This window comes from Bubalus kerabau, chromosome 10 (assembly GCF_029407905.1).
Source record: "Bubalus kerabau isolate K-KA32 ecotype Philippines breed swamp buffalo chromosome 10, PCC_UOA_SB_1v2, whole genome shotgun sequence".
In the NCBI taxonomy this organism is placed as follows: domain Eukaryota; kingdom Metazoa; phylum Chordata; class Mammalia; order Artiodactyla; family Bovidae; genus Bubalus; species Bubalus kerabau.
Window position 1 is genome coordinate 35,445,010 of NC_073633.1, and position 22,351 is coordinate 35,467,360.

General features: G+C 37.1%; 1 protein-coding gene and 1 long non-coding RNA gene across 3 annotated transcripts in view; one reads left to right on the forward strand and one right to left on the reverse strand.

Moving 5' to 3' along the window:
* LOC129621179 (uncharacterized) overlaps window positions 1-2,843 on the forward strand; it is a 115,138-nt gene extending 112,295 nt beyond the window's left edge. The window contains exon 4 of the long non-coding RNA XR_008699038.1: window positions 1,935-2,843. This is a non-coding gene — a long non-coding RNA (uncharacterized LOC129621179). The remainder of the gene's footprint in view (window positions 1-1,934) is intronic.
* The window catches only part of ZNF770 (zinc finger protein 770), a 342,882-nt gene that overhangs the window by 122,491 nt on the left and 198,040 nt on the right, over window positions 1-22,351 (reverse strand). The window lies entirely within an intron of this gene.

Genomic DNA, 22,351 nt, shown 5'->3' on the forward strand with positions numbered 1-22,351 from the left:
CTGCAGTCCATGGAGTCACAAAGAGCTGGACATGACTTAGCACTTGAACAACAGACAGAAATACCTATTAGAGGAATGGAGGAACACTGCAGTGAGAAAAGTTCTTAGCCTAGTAACTTTTGTACACAGCATCAGAATACTATAGTTTGATAGAAAGTAGCAGTACTGAGTGACTGTAAAATCAGTATAAGAAAAAAAATTTCTGAAAAGACTTGACAGTCTCTTGAGTCTGTATCACTCTAGAGAAATGCATTCATTTCACATTTAAGTTTCTTTCAGTTATTTTTTTATTGATACTTAATGTCTGTCTGGGCTTCCCTGGTGGCTCAGATGGTAAAGCGTCTGCCTACAGTGAGGGAGACCCGGGTTCGATCCCTGGGTTGGGAACATCCTCTGCAGAAGGAAATGGCAACCCACTCCAGTACTCTTGCCTGGAAAATCCCATGGATGGAGGAGCGTGGTAGGCTACAGTCTATGGGGTCGCAAAGAGTCGGACACGACTGAGCGATTTCCATATCCATATAATGTCTGTCTATATTATCTTGAGAGATATACCTCTATATTAACCTTAATATCTCTATATTAACCTTGTTGTTGTTCCATTGCATAACCTTAAGTCTCTCTGTATTATATGCAAATACCTTACTTCATTTGCATTCACAACTCTACTAAAATAAACTGATACCTGGAGCTATACAGGTTTTGTTTGTCTTTTGCCATGTCCAGTTCTAAATAAGCAACAAATGAAAGAACCCTACATACCCAGACCTTGATTTGAAAGGTATCTTGAAGATTTACAATATGCTAAACTAGGGAAAAAATTGGGAATAATCAGCACAATACATTTGGCTCTCCATTATCATCAGTTTTTCAGCCTGCCTGTCGATAAAACTTTTTCTTTTTCACAATGGTTTACAACTTAAATAATTTAATACAACAGTTGTTATATTTTTATTGCAGGCTGATAAAACTGGAACCATAAGTCTTTTCTATGCACTATATTACAAAAAAAGTGACACTGGAGAAGGGGAACGGATGATTACTAAAACTGTAATTCAATCGTCAAGTTCTGAAGATGTCATAAAAAAGGTTTCTGCTTTACTTGCACATGGCAGATACTATCAGGATACCTCAAATGAACTCTCTCTGGGTATTCAGTCTCTCCTTTGGCATTATTTTATATACAGTAAAAATAAAAATGGGACTTCACAATGCAAATGCAACTGTGATTCAAACTCAGTAGTTCTTTTGTCAAATAGGATTTTCTTTTATGAAGTTTCATTCTAGAATTAATTTTGATATCAGTGCCTGTCAGGCTGTGGAAATTGAGCTGAACCAAGTGAGTCTATTCCTATTTGAGCTGACATGTAGGAAGCTGTAATTAGGAAAAATGCAGAGTTTGTACTGTGCTATAGAAAATTAAACTCATCATGCCACATATTGTCAAATCTGGTTAAAAGTATAGGTATGATAAATAGCAACATTCTATAAATGCCTAATCATTCATATATTTAAAAATTTACCACTTTTTCACCCAGCCATAATTAGTTGTCAGGAAATAATTTTCAAATTCTAATCATTGCTATAATCTGAAAAGCCTGTAAATTAATAACAGATTCCTATAGTGTTTACTATTAACAGTGTTCTACGAAACTTAGAACTCTAGCATGTAAGGAAATGTATTCCTTATAGAAAAGGATGATAGTTATTTGTACATTCTTGCCAGTTGTTTTTCAGTGGACTTGTCTGTACTGGCTTCAGTGTAAAACCAAGAAGCTTCTAATTCGCCAAACTTCTTAATACGTCCAATATTCAGTTAATCTGTAGATGATGGTGTGAATGAATTTGAATTTCTGGCTATTAAAAATGACACTTTGCCTCTGTATTAAGGCACTGCAGCAATACTTTACAAAATTCTTTTGCAATCTTCACAGGATAAGAATAAATTAAGTGGAAGAATTGTACTTTCATAGTATGGCTGCTGAAGAATCAACACATATGGTTGGAAGATGGAATTTCCATTGATTCCCCAGCCTGAGAGAGTGCAGGCAGCACCATGTGAGTTTCTGCATTTTGTCTCTCAGCCATTGCAGCCCTGACCCATTCCACGAGGGGTGAAAGGTCACAAGTGCTATGTGAGTGGTGTTTAATTTTCACCACAACTGAGACTGCTAATCACATAACATTAGGGTGAATTATGGTGATTATTGCAGGCTGAATGCAAGAGAGATTAAACAATAACAGCAACACAACCACAGCTGTGATGGTAGTGATGAAAAGGTGGTGCTTTCATGACCCCATGCTAAAGGGTTTGATTGGGATTCTGGAAGCCTCTGGTGAAAGACAGTTTGCCCTCTCCAGGCTAGCTTTTTCCTAAACCACCTCTATATTAAGCAGAGGGACAATAACCCATTTTAACAGTTTCTAGTAATGGAAAGGGCTCAAAACATTCTCCTTCAGAATGCCCAAGTCTCATTAGTCTACAGAGTACACATGCACTCCAGAGTCACTGCTTTCTAGAAAGTCTTCACTTCTTTTAAAGCTGTTAGCTTCTGTACCCTGCATGGATTTTTTTCTTTTAAAAATTTTTGCTAAGTATAGTTGATTTACAATGTTGTGTAAGTTTAAGATGTATAGCAAAGTGAATCAGTTATACATATACATATATCCAATCTTTTTTGAGTTAGTTTTATTTTATAATTTTTATTGGGGTATTGTTGATTTACAATGTTGTGTTAGTTTCAGGTGTACAGCAAAGTGAATCTGTTATATATCTGTTCATTTTTAGATTCTTTTCCCATATAGGTCATTACAGGATAATGAGTAGAGTTCCTTGTGCTCTACAGTAGGTCCTTATTTATCTATTTTATATATAGTTATCTAGTTTATATAGAGTAGTGTGTATATGACAATTCCAATCTCCTGATTTATCCCTCCCACCTTCTTTATCCCCTGGTAACCATGTTTGTTTTCTACATCTGTGACTCTGTCTTATGAATAACTTAATTTGTACTATTTTTTTAAGATTCCACATATAAGTGATATCATATATGTCTTTCTTTGACTTCACTCAGTATGACAATCCCTAGGTCCATTCATGTTGCTGCAAATGGCATTATTTGTTCTTTTAAATAGCTGAATAGTATTCCATTATATACATATGCACCACATCTTCTTTATCCATTCCACTGCCAATGGGTATTTCGGTTGCTTCCACATTCTGGCTTTGTGAATAGTGCTGCAATGAACATGGGGTGCACCCTACATGGATTTTTAATTTGTTTGGTCTCGTTTTTTCTTTTCTACATATGTAGCCCATGTAATGGATTCTATCTTCCTTAGGAAAATTTGAGGAATAATTAAGGAAAAGAGGCTATTACTAGGTGTTTTTAAAATTTAATAAAAATTGCTTAGATGGGAGGCTGCCTTATTCATGAATCTTTGAATAAAGCCAATTGTATCTTCAAATTTACTGGGTTGAATTTTGTTTTCTAACATATACATATTTTTTCAGTGTAAATATTTTACTTACAACCATACCCTAAATGCCATTATGTGAGGATATTGGCTCAGACAGTAAAGAATCTGCCTACAATTCAGGAAACCCAGGTTCAATCCCAGGGTTGGGAAGATCCCCTGGAAAAAGGAATGGCAACCCACTCCAGCATTCTTGCCTGGAGAATTTCACGGACAGAGGCTACAGTCCATAGGGTTGCAAAGAGTCAGACACGACTGAACAACTAACACTTTCACTTTAAAATAAGAAGTCTGTGGGAGAGGGAGAGGGTAGGATGATTTGGGAGAATGGCATTGAAATACGTATAATATCATATATGGAACAAGTCGCTAGTCCAGGTTCCATGCACGACCCAGAGGGATGGTATGGGGAGGGAGGAGGGAGGAGGGTTCAGGATGGGGAACACATGTATACCTGTGGCGGATTCATTTCAATATTTGGCAAAACCAATACAATATTGTAAAGTTTAAAAATAAAATAAAATAAAATAAAAGAAGTCAAACACTAGGTACAGAGTGAAGTGAAGAGCAGCTATGACAAACCTAGACAGTGTATTAAAAAACAGAAACATCACTTTGCTAACAAAGGTCTGTTTAGTTACAGCTGTGGTTTTTCTAGTAGTCATGTACAGACGTGAGAGCTGGGCCATGAAAAAGGCTATGCACCAAAGAACTGATGCCTTCAAACTGTGTTGCTAGAGAAGACTCTTGAGAGTCCCTTGGACAGCAAGGAGATCCAACCAGTCAATCCTAAAGGAAATCAACCCTGAATGTTTACTGGAAGGACTGATGCTAAAACTGACGCTCCAGTGCTTTGGCCACCTGATGCAAAGAGTCAACTCATTGGAAAAGACCCTGATGCTAGGAAACATTGAAGGCATAAGCAGAAGGGGGTAACAAAGGATAAGATGGTTAGATGGCATCACCAACTCAATGGACATGAACTTGAGCAAACTCTGGGAGATAGGGGAGGACAGGGAAGCCTGGAGTGCTGCGGTCTATGGGGTTGCAAAGGGCTAGACACAACTTAGCAACTGAACAATGAGAAGAGCAGCTAATGCCTGCAGTTCATTCCTGATGCTTGGATAGTCTGCTTTTCACATATTAGGGCAAAAAAAAAAATCTGTAATGTGTCCATTTCCACCAAGTTGAAATGCCCTGCATCAGGAGTTGTTTTCTTGAACAAAGAGAAGCAGAGACATCTGGAAGCCAGGAATTGGGAAACTGAGTCATCATCAGTTCCAAAGTTTACCTTTAGGGTTGATTCCTGGTTTTAAGGGAACACTTATTAACTTAGTTCTTGAAGTATACAAATGGAGATGTAGGTTGTTTAAAAAAAAATAAAAAATATATATATACACATATATATATGTTGGCTTCAACCATATTTATAAACTAAAGATAGCACACTGATTTTTACCAGAAGTCCAAAAGTAGTCCTGGTTGACAAAATAGATGAAAAGGCAGTACATGTATTCTGTGCAAATAATGCTATAAAGCAAAGAGTCTCATATATTCTAGCTAAGGTAACTGAATAGTTCTTTTTACAGATTTTTTTCTTCTTAAAATATGATGTAATGATCCCATATGGAGGAAATGAAGGTGGCAAAATCTACAAAAAAATCTGAATCATGAAGAAAAATTTCAAAATTCTTTGGCAGAGTTCAATAGAGGCAGCATCAAGTGCTTTTTAAAATACTACGTTGTCAAGCCCAGCTGCTATGAAGTTGGAATGGTTCCCAACTACAGCCTAGATAATTTATCTTATGTAATAGTAGTTCACCTATTCTGGCTGGGTTGATGTTAGCTTGTTGAGGCAGTTCTGGGTCACAAAGTGCTGGAGCAGAAAGTTCATGTTAAACTTTCAGCTGATATGAAGATATTTCTATTGGAAAAATATAAAAATTAGGCAAATGGCTAATTTAATGCATACATCTTTGATTCCTAAACCATAGAGATAATGATAATACTCATCATAATAATAACCAAAACGAACATGATTTACTACAGGCATTGTATTAGGTGTATTGCATGCACTGTCTCATTTATTTGTCATAACATTCAGAGGTTGTCTTTTCTTATTACCTCTATTTTATACATGAATAAATTGAGGCTTCAGTTCAGTCGCTCAGTCGTGTCCGACTCTTTGCAACTCCATGGACTGTACTGAAGTTAAATAACCAGGCTTTCTGAATTGGGTGAAAATTTGGGCTCTACCAAGTTTCAGAAACATTCTGGGATAAACTGAATCATTCTGCTCTTCTGTGATTATTGGCTCTTAGCAGCACTGTGGCTTTAGAAATCAATATGGTGCATGAGTTCTATAAATGTGCCTCTTAATAAGTTAATAAAACAGAGATATTCTCATTGCCTCTCCATCAAAGTTTCAGGGAAAAATGAGAATATTAAATGCAGTAGGATAGAGAAGATCTGCTCCATTTGCTCTGCAATGATAATCTTTTACAAAAGAGGATTTTTATTAATTCTTTGCCTTCTGGGGATATTATAATTTTCTAGAATATAGAACTGCCTTAAGCACAGTAATTTGCTGAGCTAGACTGAATCTCAAAATGTTTCAAATGAGCTGATAAACAACTGCATAATTAGCCATTATTAGATCAAGTCTGTATGTTACTGATATCCAGATGAACAAACCAATGGATAGGCAAATTATAGATACACTTTTAAAAACTAAGAGCCTGTGTTATATTTTTACATGCTTTGTGACTTGTCCTTTAAAGAATTAAAAACTACATTTCATTTGCCTCTTTTTAAAAGAAGAAATTTAGATTATTCTATCAAGCAAATCCTTAGAGACTTAATCATTAAGCACATATTTCCATGTATGAATAATGAAGGATTTGTGTGTTGAATGCAACTCATGCTTTAAAAGTGAATAGGTGGTGGGATTTTCCTTTTCAATTAAACCTTGTCTCAAACCTATTACCTGCATGGGTAATGTTCGTTCATCCCCCTTTTGAGTTCTGGTTCAATTTCAGAGTACAAAATACATTTGGTCCCGATTATGAAAATAACAGGTTTTACATGCTCAAACCAGAAAAGGAAAAGACAGTAAGTTTTTATGATTAAACACATACACCTTATTCAAGTGGCTAACATCCAGTCCAAAGTATATACATGTTATAGTTAAACCTCTCTTTCCTCTCAGTTTTCATTTTTCAAGAACTTGACACTGGATCATAAAATGTTGCTCTGGGCTGGAATTCGTCATGCAGGGTTACAGCTTAGGAGTAAGATTTTTTTTTTTTTTAAATATTAAAATCAGCTCAGCAGTTTTGAGGATTAGATAAAGAGAAATTGCAGAAAGCAAAACTTTTAAGCTGGTTTAATTAAACATAATTGTAGTTTATGTTCTGAACTCAGGGGCCACAAAGCAAAACAGATAAATGTGTTAGATCACCATTGAACAGAAAGAACTGCAGCAGCAATTCTCCTGAAGAACTCTAAAACTAGCAGGTTGATACTTTGTCTTAAATGGGTTAGGTGTCTTCCTATTTGGGGAGCAGAACAGATAATTTCTTGAGTTTCTTTGCAGATCAATGATTCTGTGATTATTTCTATCAGTATTACAGATCCCAGTAATAAACTGTAAGCTGTTGGCATAAGGCCATGTATGAGCCGAGTTGGAGGATGGATTTGTTGCTAAATTTAGAAAAAGCATTTTGACCTTTGATGATTTTAACAGCCTCCAAAATTTTGATGCCTTTCTTATGCTTCCAGATCACTGATCCTACATTTGATGCCAACTAATAGGTAAAATTTTATTGTTGTTGGGTTTATATTGTGCTCTTATTAAATACAATGATTATCTGTCCATATTTAGTTTTAGCCATTCAGTTCAGTTCAGTCGCTCAGTTGCGTCCGACTCTTTGCGACCCCATGAATTGCAGCACGCCAGGCCTCCCTGTCCATCACAACTCCCAGAGTTCACTCAAACTCACGTCCATCGAGTCAGTGATGCCATCCAGCCATCTCTTCCTCTGTTGTCCCCTTCTCCTCCTGTCCCCAATCCCTCCCAGCATCAGAGTCTTTTTCAATGAGTCAACTCTTCACATGAGGTAGCCAAAGTACTGGAGTTTCAGCTTTAGCATCATTCCTTCCAAAGAAATCCCAGGGCTGATTTCCTTCAGAATGGACTGGTTGGATCTCCTTGCAGTCCAAGGGATCTCAAGAGTCGTCTCCAACACCACAGTTCAAAAGCATCAATTCTTCAGTCATGGATTCATATTAATTTACCTATATATTTCTTCAACTAGTCCTTTCATTTTGTAAATTGGCATGGAATGGTTATTTGTGTATTTACACAGTTCTATAAGTAGGGTATTTGTGCCTCAAAGTTAAAGTCGTAAGGCCACCTGGGCTACAAATCCAGTGAGGAGTTCCACTTTGTTTTAAAGGTTTGTCAGCTAAACTCAGTCACAATGAGAAAATAGAATTTTTGGTTCAAAAGATATCAGCATAATTGCTTTGGTGTTTTTTAAAGGCATTAGAAAAGTTTTCAGCTATTTTAGAATGTTCTGACTTTGTCAGGAACATTTTGCTATTGTGTGTTTGATAGGAAATCTTATATGTATATAACTATTTGTACTTAACTCATAAAAATGACATAAGTATTCTCCTAAGTCCAAGATACTTCATTTGGATTTTACTAATGAGCCTGTTAAAGACACTACAACCCTGAAAAGGAAATTATATTTGGTTCAGAATAAATGAAGCTACACACTTATAGATCTGAATTGATTTAAGACTCTGAAGCAAAGAAAGGTAAGCAGATTTCAAATTTGGAGCAATATACATAACAGCCCCAGAATAAGAATATTACATATAATTTGATTATACTATCACAACATGTGATGCTACACATATTTTCAGAGTGAAGTAAATATTATTACAGAAATCTGGCTCATTACTGGGCAGCAGTGTAATGCATAAGTGAAATAGGTTAGGGAAAATGTTTCACGAATTTTATTTTAATTCCTTTCTTTTCCTGCATAATTCATCAATGACATTTTTTAATTAAACTACAGTTTTGCTATTAACAAGAGACACAAAACAGCTTGTCTGACACCTGATCCTTATACAAACTTTGAGATAAAAAACTATTTTCATAAATGTATTAACTTTAGTGGATATTTGAATATTTGAGCTTTTGACCTAAAAGGCTTCTGAAAAGTCTTTGTGATGGGTAACAGCTGTACTCTTACATTAAGACACTCAACAGACCCACTGAAACTACAACCAACAGGGCTGCAATCAAAGGAGGAAAAAAGATCCCCAATCATTTAAGTAAGTTATTTCCTTACAAATGTGGACAGAAAACATTGTAAAATAAACTATCAAAAGTTAATAGACCATGATCATAACTGTAATTTATTTCTGACTTGTATAAGAAAATAAGCAAGAACTACAGGCAAAAGAAAATATGAACCTAAATTCTGATGAACGTGTTTCACAGTAGATAATTCTTCAGCTTTTAAGTTTCTGCTATCAAACCAAGAGTTAATAATTAAGAACAAGAAGCTATAAATCACCAGGAAAAATCATTGGACAGCTCACAGAGAGACAGAGAACACTCATGGCCATAGACATCCTGGTCTAGAAAGAATAGAAGTTTGCAAGATATCTGCACCAGTAAATAAGGACTATTAAAGGGTGGATGCGATTTTTAATTAGTTTACTAAAATCAGTAGTGGGGGCATGTATTATTTAAAATTAAGCTTTACTACCATTATACTAACTGCATTAGTTCTATGAAAATATTTCTGTTGAAGTATGGAGTTTCCTCAAACAGTTAAAGGTTCAATTACCATTGATCTAGCAACTCCACTTCTGGGTGTATACACTAAAGAATTGAAGGCGGAGACAGCTACTTGTACACCAGTATTCATAGCAGCACTCTGCATAATAATCCAAAGGTGAAAGCAACCCAAATATTCATCAATGGATGAATGGATAAAAATGTATATAAATTATAAACATATATAAATATATATATAAATTATATATGCAGACAAATTATAAAAACAGCTCATGCAGCTCAAAATCAAAAAACAACCCAATCAAAAAGTGGGCAGAAGACCTAAATAGATATTTCTCCAAAGAAGACATACATATGGCTATGAGACACATGAAAAGATGCTTACTTCACTAATTATTAGAGAAATATAAATAAAAACTACAATGAGGTATCACCTCACACTGGTCAGAATGCTAAGTCATGTCCTCATGTCTGACTTCAGTCATGTCTGACTCTATGCAACCCTATGGATTGGGGCTCATCAGGCTCCTCTGTCCATGGAATTCTCCAGGTAAGAATACCAGAGTGGGTTGACATGCCCTCCTCCAGGTGATCTTCCCGACCCAGAGACCAAACCTGCATCTCTTATGTCTCCTGCATTGGCAGGCTGTTCTTTACCAGTATTGCCACCTGGGGAACCATGGTTATCATAAAAAAATCCATGAGAAATAAATGCTGAAAAATGTGTGGAGAAAAGGGAACCCTCTTACACTGTTGATGGGAATGTAAATTGATACATCTACTATGGACAGGAATATGGAGGTTCCTTGAAAAACTGAAAACAGATATCACATGACCCACCAATCCTACTCCTGGGCATATACCAGAGAAAACCGTCAGAAAGATACAGGCACCTCAACATTCACTGTAGCACTATTTCCAATAGCTGGGATATGGAAGCAACCTAATTGTCCATCAACAGAGGAATGAATAAAAGACATATAGTACATACATACAATGGAATATTAGCTATAAAAGGAGTGAAATTGTGTCATTTGCAATGGTGTAGATGGACCTAGAGACTGCCATGCAGAATGAAATCAGAAAGAGAAATATTCACATATTACCACATATATGTGGAATCTAGAAAAATGGTATAGATGATCTTATTTGCAAAGCAGAAATAGACACACAGACATAGAGAACAGATGACAAGGTAGAAGGAGGGGTGAGATGAACTGGGAGATATATATCTTCCAATATATATTATATACAAATAACTGTGAAGAAATCTGAGCGCCGAAGAATTGATGCTTTTGAACTGTGGTGTTGGAGAAGACTCTTGAGACTCCCTTGAACTGCAAGGAGATCCAACCAGTCCATTCTAAAGGAGATCAGTCCTGGGTGTTCTTTGGAAGGAATGATGCTTAAGCTGAAACTCCAATACTTTGGCCACCTCATGCGAAGGGTTGGCTCATTGGAAAAGACTCTGATGCTGGGAGGGATTGGGGGCAGGAGGAGAAGGGGACGACAGAGGATGAGATGGCTGGATGGCATCACCGACTCGATGGACGTGAGTTTGAGTGAACTCTGGGAGTTGGTGATGGACAGGGAGGCCTGGTGTGCTGCAATTCATGGGGTTGCAAAGAGTTGGACACAACTGAGCAACTGAACTGAGTTGAACTGAACACTATATAAATACATAAGTAATGTGAACCTACCGTCTAGCACAGGGAACTCTACTCAGTGCTCTGTGGTGATCTAAATAGGAATGAAATCCAAAAAAGAGGGAGTATATGTATATGCATGGCTGATTCACTTTGCTGTATAGCAGTAACTGACACAGCAGTATAAAGCAATAAATACTGCTTTTAATATACTCAAATAGAAAAAAAGAATAAAAGAATATGGTATATAAATGCAGTGGAATATTACTGAGCCATTACAAGAAGGAAATAATGCCATTTGTAACAACATGGATGGATCTGGAGATTATTATACTAAGTAAAGTAAGTCAGAGAAAGACAAATATCACTTGATAATACTTATATGCAGAATTTTAAAAAATGATACAAATGAATTTACTTATAAAACAGAAACAGACTCACAGACTTCAAAGGCAAACTTACAGTTACCAAAGGGAAAAGGTATGGGGAGGGGTATAAATTGGGAATTTGGAATTGACAACAACAAAGAACTACTCTGTAGCACAGGGAGCTCTGCTCAATACTCTGTAATAATCTAAATGGGAAAAGAACTTGAAAGATTAGATGCATTTATATGTATAACTGAATCACCTTTGCAGTACACCTGGAACTAACACAGCTTTATTAATCAACGATACTCCAATATAAAATAAAAATTCAAAACTTCACAGTGAATAGGCATGTCATAGGCAATCATCCTAAACTGTGAGGTAGACTCATGACTTTTACAATGACATTTGGAGACCTTTGTGAATCCTCAATTTTATATATTGTGGGAATATTTGTTCTGACTTTATTCTGACTTCTGACTTGCTCCCTAGTTACTTTTGCGCTGATAGTTCTTTCTGGTACATAGCCTCCTAACACCCAGGAAATGAATTCAACTTTCATTGACCTTTCTTCCCCCATGGTATGCAGCTACTGTATTGGTTGGGAGATGAAATGGTTTCTCTCTAAAATGATTTTCTTTTGTTCTGTGTAGAGGGTTTTGTGAATTCTTTCATGTTACATGTCTGATCCAGAAACATTATTTCCCCAAATTACTTCCTTCCTTTTTATTTCTGTCAACAGCCTTAGTTAGCATTTGGCCTTCTTTTTTTGAGTCATTTTCTTCATAACTCTTCATGACAGTTACTGTTGAAGAAAAGTGAAAAACAAAGCCGAACAGTAATGAGGTGCTAGATGGTAAGACAGAAATACTGGGCAATCAGGCAGGCTCATTCACTGATTTAAATGATGCATCTTAAAAGTATCTGTGATTCCAGTCCTCACTTTAGAAAAACTACAAATTGCTACTTAAATGAGTTCAGACTTGCAAGGTTCTAAGAAAAGTGTCTCACATGTGGTAAACATTATAATTTTTAGATTAGAAAAATACACATTGTATATCTTTTATATGTCAAAATCAACATATAAAGACCAAAGCTGAAAAATATTAAAGATGAATCTGTTACTGGACAGGCAAGGAGGCGCCACATCACTGAGAGAAGGTTCAAAGTTCTTCCTGACAGGAAATTCAAGGGATAGAGGTGGTGCAGGAGGAGGAAGTCCAACACAAAGGGCAAGACTCTGAGTTCAGGCTTCTGATTGATTCATGAGGTAGATTAACTTTTCTTATGATTAGTATCTTTCAGGTTCCACGGCACCCACACCAAGAAACCTGGTTTCAAACAAGTCTGGTTGAGTTAGTTGTGTAAGAGATGTATAGGGGATGTTGCTAGATTCATTCAATAGATGCCTTAAGCATAGGTACATGCTTGAAACTATTATCTGAGAATGGTAGAAATCATTAACATTCAACCAATGATTGCTGAGGATCTATGCATTTTTTTCAATAAAAATGATAGGGTAACAGAAGATGCTCTAAAAACCATATGAGGGGTTATTTATAGAAGCTTTCCAAGGAGTTTCTGAAATCAGTTCTTTGACAGACATATAATTCAGAAGTTCCCTGGTAAGAGAAACCATGAAATCTTAGGAAGAGTAGAATCTATTAAGTGGACAAAAATTACTTAATTGTAACAGTATTGTGAAGGTCTAGAGCTTTCCCTAAGCTGGAGAGCCACACATAAACTTCTGGTGTTTTGTCTTGTATTGTACAGTAATTTTCACTGTGTGTGTTGACATTCCCTGGCTAGTTCCCAAGCTAGTAGTGCCTGTCTAAAATAGATACTTAGTAAATATTGGGTTGAATGAATAGGTAACAAATGAATTAACTGGCAAGAAAGATGGTGCCAATTTCCTTCTCTTTCAGTTCAGTTCAGTTGCTCAGTCATGTCCAACTCTTTGCGACCCCATGAATTGCAGCACGCCAGGCCTCCCTGTCCATCACCAACTCCCGGAGTTCACCCAAACTCATGTCCATTAAGTTGGTAATGCTATCCAGCCATCTCATCCTCTGTCGTCCCCTTCTCCTCCTGCCCCCAGTCCCTCCCAGCATCAGAGTCTTTTCCAATGAGTCAACTCTTTGCATGAGATAGCCAAAGTATTGGAGTTTCAGCTTTAGCATCAGTCCTTCCAAAGAACACCTAGGGCTGATCTCCTTCAGAATGGACTGGTTGGATCTCCTTGCAGTTCAAGGGAGTCTCAAGAGTCTTCTCCAACACCATAGTTCAAAAGCATCAATTCTTTGGCGCTTAGCTTTCTTCACAGTCCAACTTTCACATCCATATGTGACCACTGGAAAAACCATAGCCTTGAGTAGACGGACCTTTGTTGGCACAGCAATATCTCTGCTTTTGAATATGCTATCTAGTTTGGTCATAACTTTCCTTCCAAGGAGTAAGCGTCTTTTAATTTCATGGCTGCAATCACCATCTAAATTGTAGGAGCTGACCTCTTTGTTCCTTCCAGACTGGCACCAAAAAACTATTTTTTTTTTTTTTGTGGGTAGTGTGACCCATTTCAGAGTAGGAGGTCTCCTCAGTTAGACAAGCCACAAAATATAAACTGATTTAAACTCAAGATTTTGGGGAAAAGGACACCAAAAGTTGAAAAGGTTAAATAAAAACTTTTATCAGGAAATGTAAGGTATGTCTTATAGAAGGAAGGCTTCTGTGGAAACAGAAAAAGAGTATACTGTTTTGCCAGTAGTTTAATTTATATTTTATGATTATTTGTAATGTATTAATATTATAATATTTTAATTCTTGGGAGGATAAATTAAAAACTATTATCCTTAGGAAAATAATAAGTAAAACTGTAGACATGAAAACATTGCACTTATTAATTTATTTTAAAAATTTTAAGACAGTGAATTAAGACATTATTTTCCCATTAAAGAATGTTTCCATTTTAAGCTTGCCATGTGGTAAGTGAATCTGATAGTTATAACCATTAGAAATTCCTCATCATTCCTGAGTAGGTAATTATTACTTGAAATGGCTCTTTCAGAGTGATTATTATGAAATGTACCTATCATCTGTTGATCTACTGCTTTATTTATTTCATGTTAAAAGACCCTTAGAAACCTTCCTATCACTAATGAACAAATTTTATTTTACAGATTACATCCATTAGTTTCCAAGAATAATTCTGATCTGATTAAAGGATAACCATTTAAGACCACTAATTCACATATTAAATGCTCAAGATTGTACATCGTTAAAGACCTTACATCTCCAAACCCATTATCTTTTTTCTCTTGGTAGAAGACAATAAATGAGAGCCTTAAATAGTGGATGGATCCATCTGTCTAGACCAAAGAAAAAGAGGGCTACAAAAATAAGTATATAGTTTGAGGAATGCTTCCAGAAGAGTATTCAACGATCAATGTAGGTATTATGAAATAACAAAATATTACAAATCTCTTTGAGATGGAGGGAAGCTCATTAAAAAAGAAGACATTTGGGACTGTCCTGGAGGTCTAGTGGTTAAGACTCTGTGCTTTTGCTGCAGGGAGCATGGTAAGATCCATGGCTGGGGAACTGAGATCCTACCTGCCGTACGGTGCAGCCAGAAAACAAAAGTGAAAACAAAACAAAAACCATTCTTGGATGATTATGATCTCAAATGAGTATTTAAGGAAGCAAACATGACAAAATATTTCTTATATCTATGAAGTGTTTCTCAGAAGGATGAAAGTTACTGTAGTTCTCATAATAACTATTTTTATGTCATTGAGATCATAAATAGAATTTATATGTTTGCACAAGGGACAACAAATACTAAAGAAGCAGGCTGACTTTTAGAAAAATTTATGTGTAGATTGCAAACACCCTGAAGCCAGGCACCTAATTCATCTCACTCCCTATCCTCAGAACTTGAAGCTCATCCTGAAGTTCATCAACACATTGATTAAATGTTAATAATACTTGCTGCATGAATAACAAATTAATACAAGTTTTCTAATTTCACTGGAGAATCTTAGTGGAAATCCACAACCTACACATATGCTGGATTCCAAAAGAATTTTGAGGCATATTGGTTGCAACTTAAAATATATTTTCCCACAGAAAAAAACTATTATGGATGGTACAGGGGTTGGCAGGCCAGCCCATGAAAGTCACTTAATCTACAACATAGCAGAAACATTATACATTTGAAATGAACAAGTAGCAGAAAAAAAATACTGCAGCAATAAAACCAAAGATAGAAATAATAAAATTGAATAAAACCTTAAAATTTTCTTGTCTCTCAGTGCTTGGAGAGAAGCAGATTTAAGTATGAGAGAAGAGAGGTATGGAAATTGTCATGGAGAGGCTTATATTCTCAAGAAATTTAGAAGCTAATGGCTTTTTAAAAATTATGTAGAATTCCCCTCCAAAACATAATTCTGCTTATCCATGATAAAAAGTCTTTGAATAACACTGGTTTAACTCTTATCAGCTATGATGAAAGTGCTTTTTAAAATTCAAAAAGAGGATAGTGAAAAGAGGAAAAGAAACAAATGTGAAGAAAAATCAAGTAAACTGAACAGCAACAGCAGAGATGAAAATATTGCAATATGAGTTAATCTAATACTTGCTGTGTTCCAGGTACTGATGATTAAAAAAAAAAAAAGGATCAAACATAGTCCTGGCCCACAAGAAACTTCAAGCTTAGTAAGGTGAATCAAACTATTAAGCCCAACATTTGTGATAAAGACTGTGAAAAAGTCACCAGGCTACGTGGGGTCAAAAAAGAAAAAGATGGCCAGAGCCTCCCAAAGGGGTCCTCAAAGGCTTATGGTGAATGCTGAGCAGGTACTTTACAGGCAGAGGGAGAGAGTAAGAACAATCCAGGTTATGGGAACTGTGTGAACAAATGAGAGTGCGCAGAGTAGGAGGCTTAGAGGGAGAGGAGGATTGCCAAGAGACGGAAGTGAAGGCGTCAGCCAGGTAGGGCTGTGGTCCCCGAGTGAAGTGGCCTGCCTTATTCTACGGATGACTGGAAATCTGAGGAGGGTCAAACGGGAATAATATGATCAAATGGGCATTTTAGAAAGATCATTCTGGAAGCATTGTGGAGGATAGATTGGAGGTATGAAATACTGGTGGCAGGGAAACCTGCTAGAAACTGCCAGAGTGAGCTCTGGGCAGAAATAGCGGGGCTATTTATAAAGAGAGTTTAGGGAGCCATTAGTCTGTTCTCATCTTCATGAGGGCCTCAAATTCAGATGTTTGATGTTGTCTCCTAATGAGGTTATCCACACTGTCACTGAGACTCATTTCCAAGACTGAACTTTTAAAATACGCTACAAACTTTGTAACCTCATTTTAACACATTTAAAATTTTTAACATATGGGGAGTCTCAATAAATGGAAGGAAGCTGAGTCCCTCTCCGTCTCAGAAAAGCCAGCTAACCTGCTGTGTGTGGTTTGTGCACAGTCTTCTTAGAGTAAAGAAGGGAATGGACAGGGAAAAACGTAAGTTGGAAAGTTCTCATAAGCAGCATCAGTTGAGCTTTGTTGTGGGGAGAGGAAAGAGTACATCCCTTTAGTCAAGAGTTGATGTTTGCAAGTTGGTTGTTCATAGCTGGGAAGTGTCTGAACTGCTGCTAAATAATTTTTTCTCTACCCACTTAAAATATAGATGGATGTCCTGGCTTTGAAATATTAATAAAAGGTATTATGCTTCTCTAAATTACTTTCCATTTTCCTAACCCAGAAGACTGACTTTGAGAAATGGCCCAGAGCTAATTTTTTTAAAAATTAAATTATCGAAAGTAACTTCTTTATGTCTCTGGTGCTAAGTCTTTTTAATGCCTTACAGAAAAACATTATAATCTTATGACAAAGAAAATTTAAAATGCATTTTGTAGTTGTTGAATATAATGAATGAAATTTTATTTTAATTTTTCCTTTCTAAACATATTTGACTAGCTATTGTTGAAAGAAGGACCAGACATGGGCAAAATTCAGTTCATTTCAGTCGCTCAGTCATGTCCGACTCTTGTGACCCCATGGACTGCAGCATGCCAGGCCTCCCTGTCCATCACCAACTCCCGGAGTTCACCCACACTCAAGCCCACTGAATCAGTGATGCCATCCAACCATCTTATCCTCTGTCATCCCCGTCTCCTCTTGCCTTCAATCTTTCCAAGCATGAGGTTCTTTTCAAAGCAGCTCTTCGCATCAGGTGGCCAAAGTATTGGAGTTTCTGCTTCAGCATCAGTCCTTCCAATGAATATTCAGGACTGATTTCCTTTAGGATGGACTGGTTGGATCTCCTTGCAGTCCAAGGGACTCTCAAGAGTCTTCTCCAACACCACAGTTCAAAAGCATCAATTCTTGGGTGCTCAGCTTTCTTTATAGTCTAACTCTCACATCCATACATGACTACTGGAAAAACCATAGCTTTGACTAAATGGACCTCTAAATAAATCTAATTTGTGCCTTCTGTGTTCAGTTGTCCTCAACACATAGAAAACATATCTCTCTTTAGAAAGAAAACATTTCTTCCTTCAAGTGTATGCCTAGATCTTTATCCATGTGGGAGAAAGTGATAAAAATGATAGAAGTATGCAGTATTAAGATGAAGGGAGATAATCTTCATATTTAAAGTCAGCCATTTCACAACAAGCCAAGGACACAGAAAAAAGCTCCCTGTCTTTTGAACATTTGACTTGACTTTATGTCCAATGTTCTGAGCCTCTGGATAAGGATCACTTCTTTCCTCCTCCACTGCTTCTGCACTGAACATCCTCGAGGTAGCTCAGGTACTGAGGGGACCAAGCAAAAGAGACCATGGGCTATATGCTGATTAGTGGTTTAAGCCTGAGCCAAATAGTGGTTTAGGTCTGAGGATCTTCAAGGAATTATTTTACTTCCTTCTTTCTGTAGGATCAAGTCAAGTAAGATTCTGATAATTGATATTGAAACATAATTATATCATGCAGAGTTAAGGTTGTACACAGATATTTGACAGAATGCATAAATAACCCCAAGATCCTTCTTTCAGTATTTGAATTGGTATTGTTGAGTAGTAATTTTTAGCACACTTTAAAGATTTTAACTATTTCCCTCATCAGTAGTTTCTTGATCTAGAATTTCTGTATGAAAGATGCCCTAGGAATGGTCATCTATGAAGGATAGAACTCCACAAAAGAAATTCTGCTTTTCTTATATTTAAATTTATTCTCTTCGCCAGGTGAAGAGAATAATCTCTTCACAATCTTTCTAGGATTGTGGGGCAGGGACAGAAATTGTTACTCTCAGGTATGCTGCCTTACTTAGATTATGACTGTTTTTTTTGGCAAGACACATTCATAGCTCCCTTGATAGGAACAATGAAGTAATTAGTTATTGTACCCCACACCTTACTAATGTGTGTCCCAAATTTTGTTGCGTAAACTTTTAAGCAGTGGTTTTTTTTTTTTCTCTGCTATTGTTTAAAAGTTGAGATCAACATTACTTATTATTCTAGTTAGAGGAAAACACAGAGAGGTGTTATCTGCAGAGCAATTCACATAAAATCGCCTAATATTTTTGCATAGAATCTCCTCTACTTTTGCTACAGACTCAGAAAATCAGTCTCCACATGGTTGCAGTGAAGTGAGCAGTCTTCTGAGCACAGTTACAGGTATGTCCCAATACTCCTTGTCAGCTGACCTGCCTTCTTTTACTTCTTTCATATTATAGTCATTAATTAGAACCTGCCAAGAGGAACTTGAACATTCTTCAAGTATATATTAAACATCTGTCCATCATCGTGGGAAGGGCTAACTTATTTTTGGGTATTCAACTCACTGGGGATTTTAAATGTCAGGTTACTCAGTACAGAAGTACAGAGGCTAACATGCTGGAAGTAGTTCCCAAGTTTTAAGATTTCTTCTCATTAGTCGCATTCACTGGCCTCAACCCATCTTTACATCAAAAAAATCTGATTCTAAGTATAGATTCTAGATTCTGAAACCTACATTTATGCATAAAACCTGAACTATGGAAAACCAAATAACTTTCTAAAATGTTACTATTTACTGGAGATATTTGCACTCAGATCTTTCCTCTAATTCAATTGCTAGCATTCCTTGTGTTCTAGCAGTGTTCCAGTGTTATGGCTGGGAGGAAGCTAATTTCAAGGATCTTTTGCACGAGGAACTATTTACTGAGACATATGCAGTGCTTTCACTGTGAAATAAACAGGAATAACATGACTTTAATAAGGGTTTTGACAATAAGAAATGAGACTTATTTGTCTCTAGCATTCTCACACTATGGAATGCAGTGGCAATACCTTTGCTATTTCTTACCTTCTGTGGTTTTGGGAACACATAGTTTTCTTAGTTTAGTTTCACATTTCACCTTTACACATGTGCCTTTACTTTGTCTTCCAAAAGGTGAAAAATCGACTACCTTATATGTTTTTAAAATGATGCACAAGTCTCCTATATTTTTACCAATGACAGTGTAATTCTCTGTCTGCCAGGTTGCACACAGTCATTTTGATTCTTTTCCCTACTTCTCAAAATTCTGGCAACTTGTCTTTCACTAATTTCCTCAAATATAGATCCTACTTTAGGTCTTTCATCATCTTACCTCTCTCAAGACAATAATTCTCAAACTTTAGTTTGTGTGTAAAAAATACACATGAAACTCATAACATTCAGATTCCTGATCCCAGTCTTAGATGACTCAGCAGGTCTCAGGAAAGGCACAGGAAGCTGAATTTTAATAAATCACTTAAATATAATCCATTGCCCAGGTTTTGAGAAATTTTATTCTACATTTTTCTTATCTCTTTTGGGTCTTATAAACCAGGGGTCCCCACACTTCAGGATCTAATGCCTGATGATCTGAGGTGGAGCTGATATAATAATAATAGAAATAAAGTACACAATAAATGTAATTTTCTTGAATCATTCAGAAACCATCTCCCCACCCCCAGTCTGTGGAAAAATTGTCTTCCATGAAACAGGTCCCTGTTTCAAAAAGGTTGGGGACTGCTGTTACAAACCATTGCTAAATAAGATTGCTAATGGTTAGATCCGGAGAAGGCAATGGCAACCCACTCCAATACTCTTGCCTGGAAAATCCCATGGATGGAGGAGCCTGGTAGGCTGCAGTCTATGGGGTCGCTAAGAGTCATACACGACTGGGTAACTTCACTTTCACTTTTCACTTTCATGCATTGGAGGAGGAAATGGCAACCCACTCCAGTGTTCTTGCCTGGAGAATCCCAGGAACGAGGGAGCCTGGTGGGCTGCCGTCTATGGGGTCGGTCGCACAGAGGCGGACACGACTGAAGCGACTTAGCAGCAGCAGTAGCAGCAATGGTTAGATCATGTTCATTCATTCATTTATGCCTTCAACTATTTATTGAGCTGCCAATGTGTGTCAAATACTGTTCTAGGTATTGGGTTTATGGAATTGATAAAACAAACATCATGGAGCTCAGTTTTTGTTTCCCTAAGTTTAAGAAATCCTCTATAAATCATGTTTGAGCCAAACCTTCTGAATCTGATGTTGAAGATCCTAGTTGATTGTGTCTCATAACTATTATTCAACAAAGATGCTTCCCTCTAGACAGGTTGTTCTCTCTCCCTTTTTCTCAGCCTTACTGTCTCCATACCAACTCAACCCACCTCTGGTTGTTGGTTCTCTTACTCTCCATTAGGAATATTGTCCAGTGTTGAGGACAGGGCACAGAGATGGGAAAGATGTTTCATTCATTCACTAAACACATATTCATTGAGAACCAAGCACTGTTGTAGATATGAGAGAATTCAGCAATGAACAAATTAAGCATAGAAAATAAAAAGAAATATCAGATAAATTCCATTCAGGGTATGATGACAGGACCTGGCAGCTACTTTATATTGGGTAAAGAATTTAGTGACATTTAGACTGTGAGATGAAACACAAAAGTGGCCATGCAAAGTTTAGGAAGAAAAGCACCACAGGCAGAAAAAAAAAGCTAGTGCTAAGGCTGTCAGGTAAAAATGTGAGTAAGAAGATTATAAGGAAGGCCAGTGTGGCTGGTGCACAGTGGAAGATAAAGTGGTAAAGGCTTGGGTCCAAGAGGTTCATATGAGCCAGATGACATAAAGGTGGGGCTGTGATGTGATTTGATTTATGTTTTCACAAAACTCTCTTCAGATGTTGTGTGGGAACTGGATTGTGGAGATGCAGGAGAGACCAAACAGTAGTCCAGCTGAATTATGATGGTTTGCATAGGCAGTGGTACAAGTGAGCAGAAATGAACAAAGTAGGCATATGTTATGGAAGTAGAATCAGGGAGCTTGGTGATGGATTAGATGTGGGGGCTACAAGAGAGGACTCAAGGAAAATTTCTAGGATTTTTTTCACTTGAGTAACTGGCTGTCTGGTCATGTCAGTTGCTGCTCCAGAGAAGACTATGGAGGGAGCAGGTTTGGGTGAGAAGGGTGGAAATCAAAGGTCCAAATGGTGAGTGATATGACTGAAAAGTAGGCTACTGTGGCCAGACTGCCAAAGGCTTACAATAAGCTCAGAAATTTGAACTGTTTCTGAATGGTGACTTAGGAACGTAATATGGCATTGGTGTATAGGATGGGCTGAAAAGGGCAGAAATCACATGTCTGCTGTAGGATTTGGGGACTAAGAATGGCGGCGGAGGGGTGGGGGATATGAGAGAGAGTCAAAAACACAAGAATAATTATAAAAGAGCCAAAAAGGGGAAAAGAAATCAAATAAAAAACAGGTAGAAAGCACAAGTGTTTATTTGAAGATGGAAAAAGAGTAAGGAGGGTAGGAATAACTGTAGAATGTGTTTTGGTTGGTAGTTTTGAGAAAGATGCAGAGGGCAGAAAGGAGAAAGTGCCACAAGTTCCTGGGAGAAGGACCAAGCCTGCTCCAAAGAGCGGAGTTCACCAGCTGTGCGTGGGTCTCACACACAAACTGTCTTGAAAGAGAACCTGGGTTGAAAGAAGAGAGATGACTTTGTGATCTACACTTGGTCATTCTATTAGTGG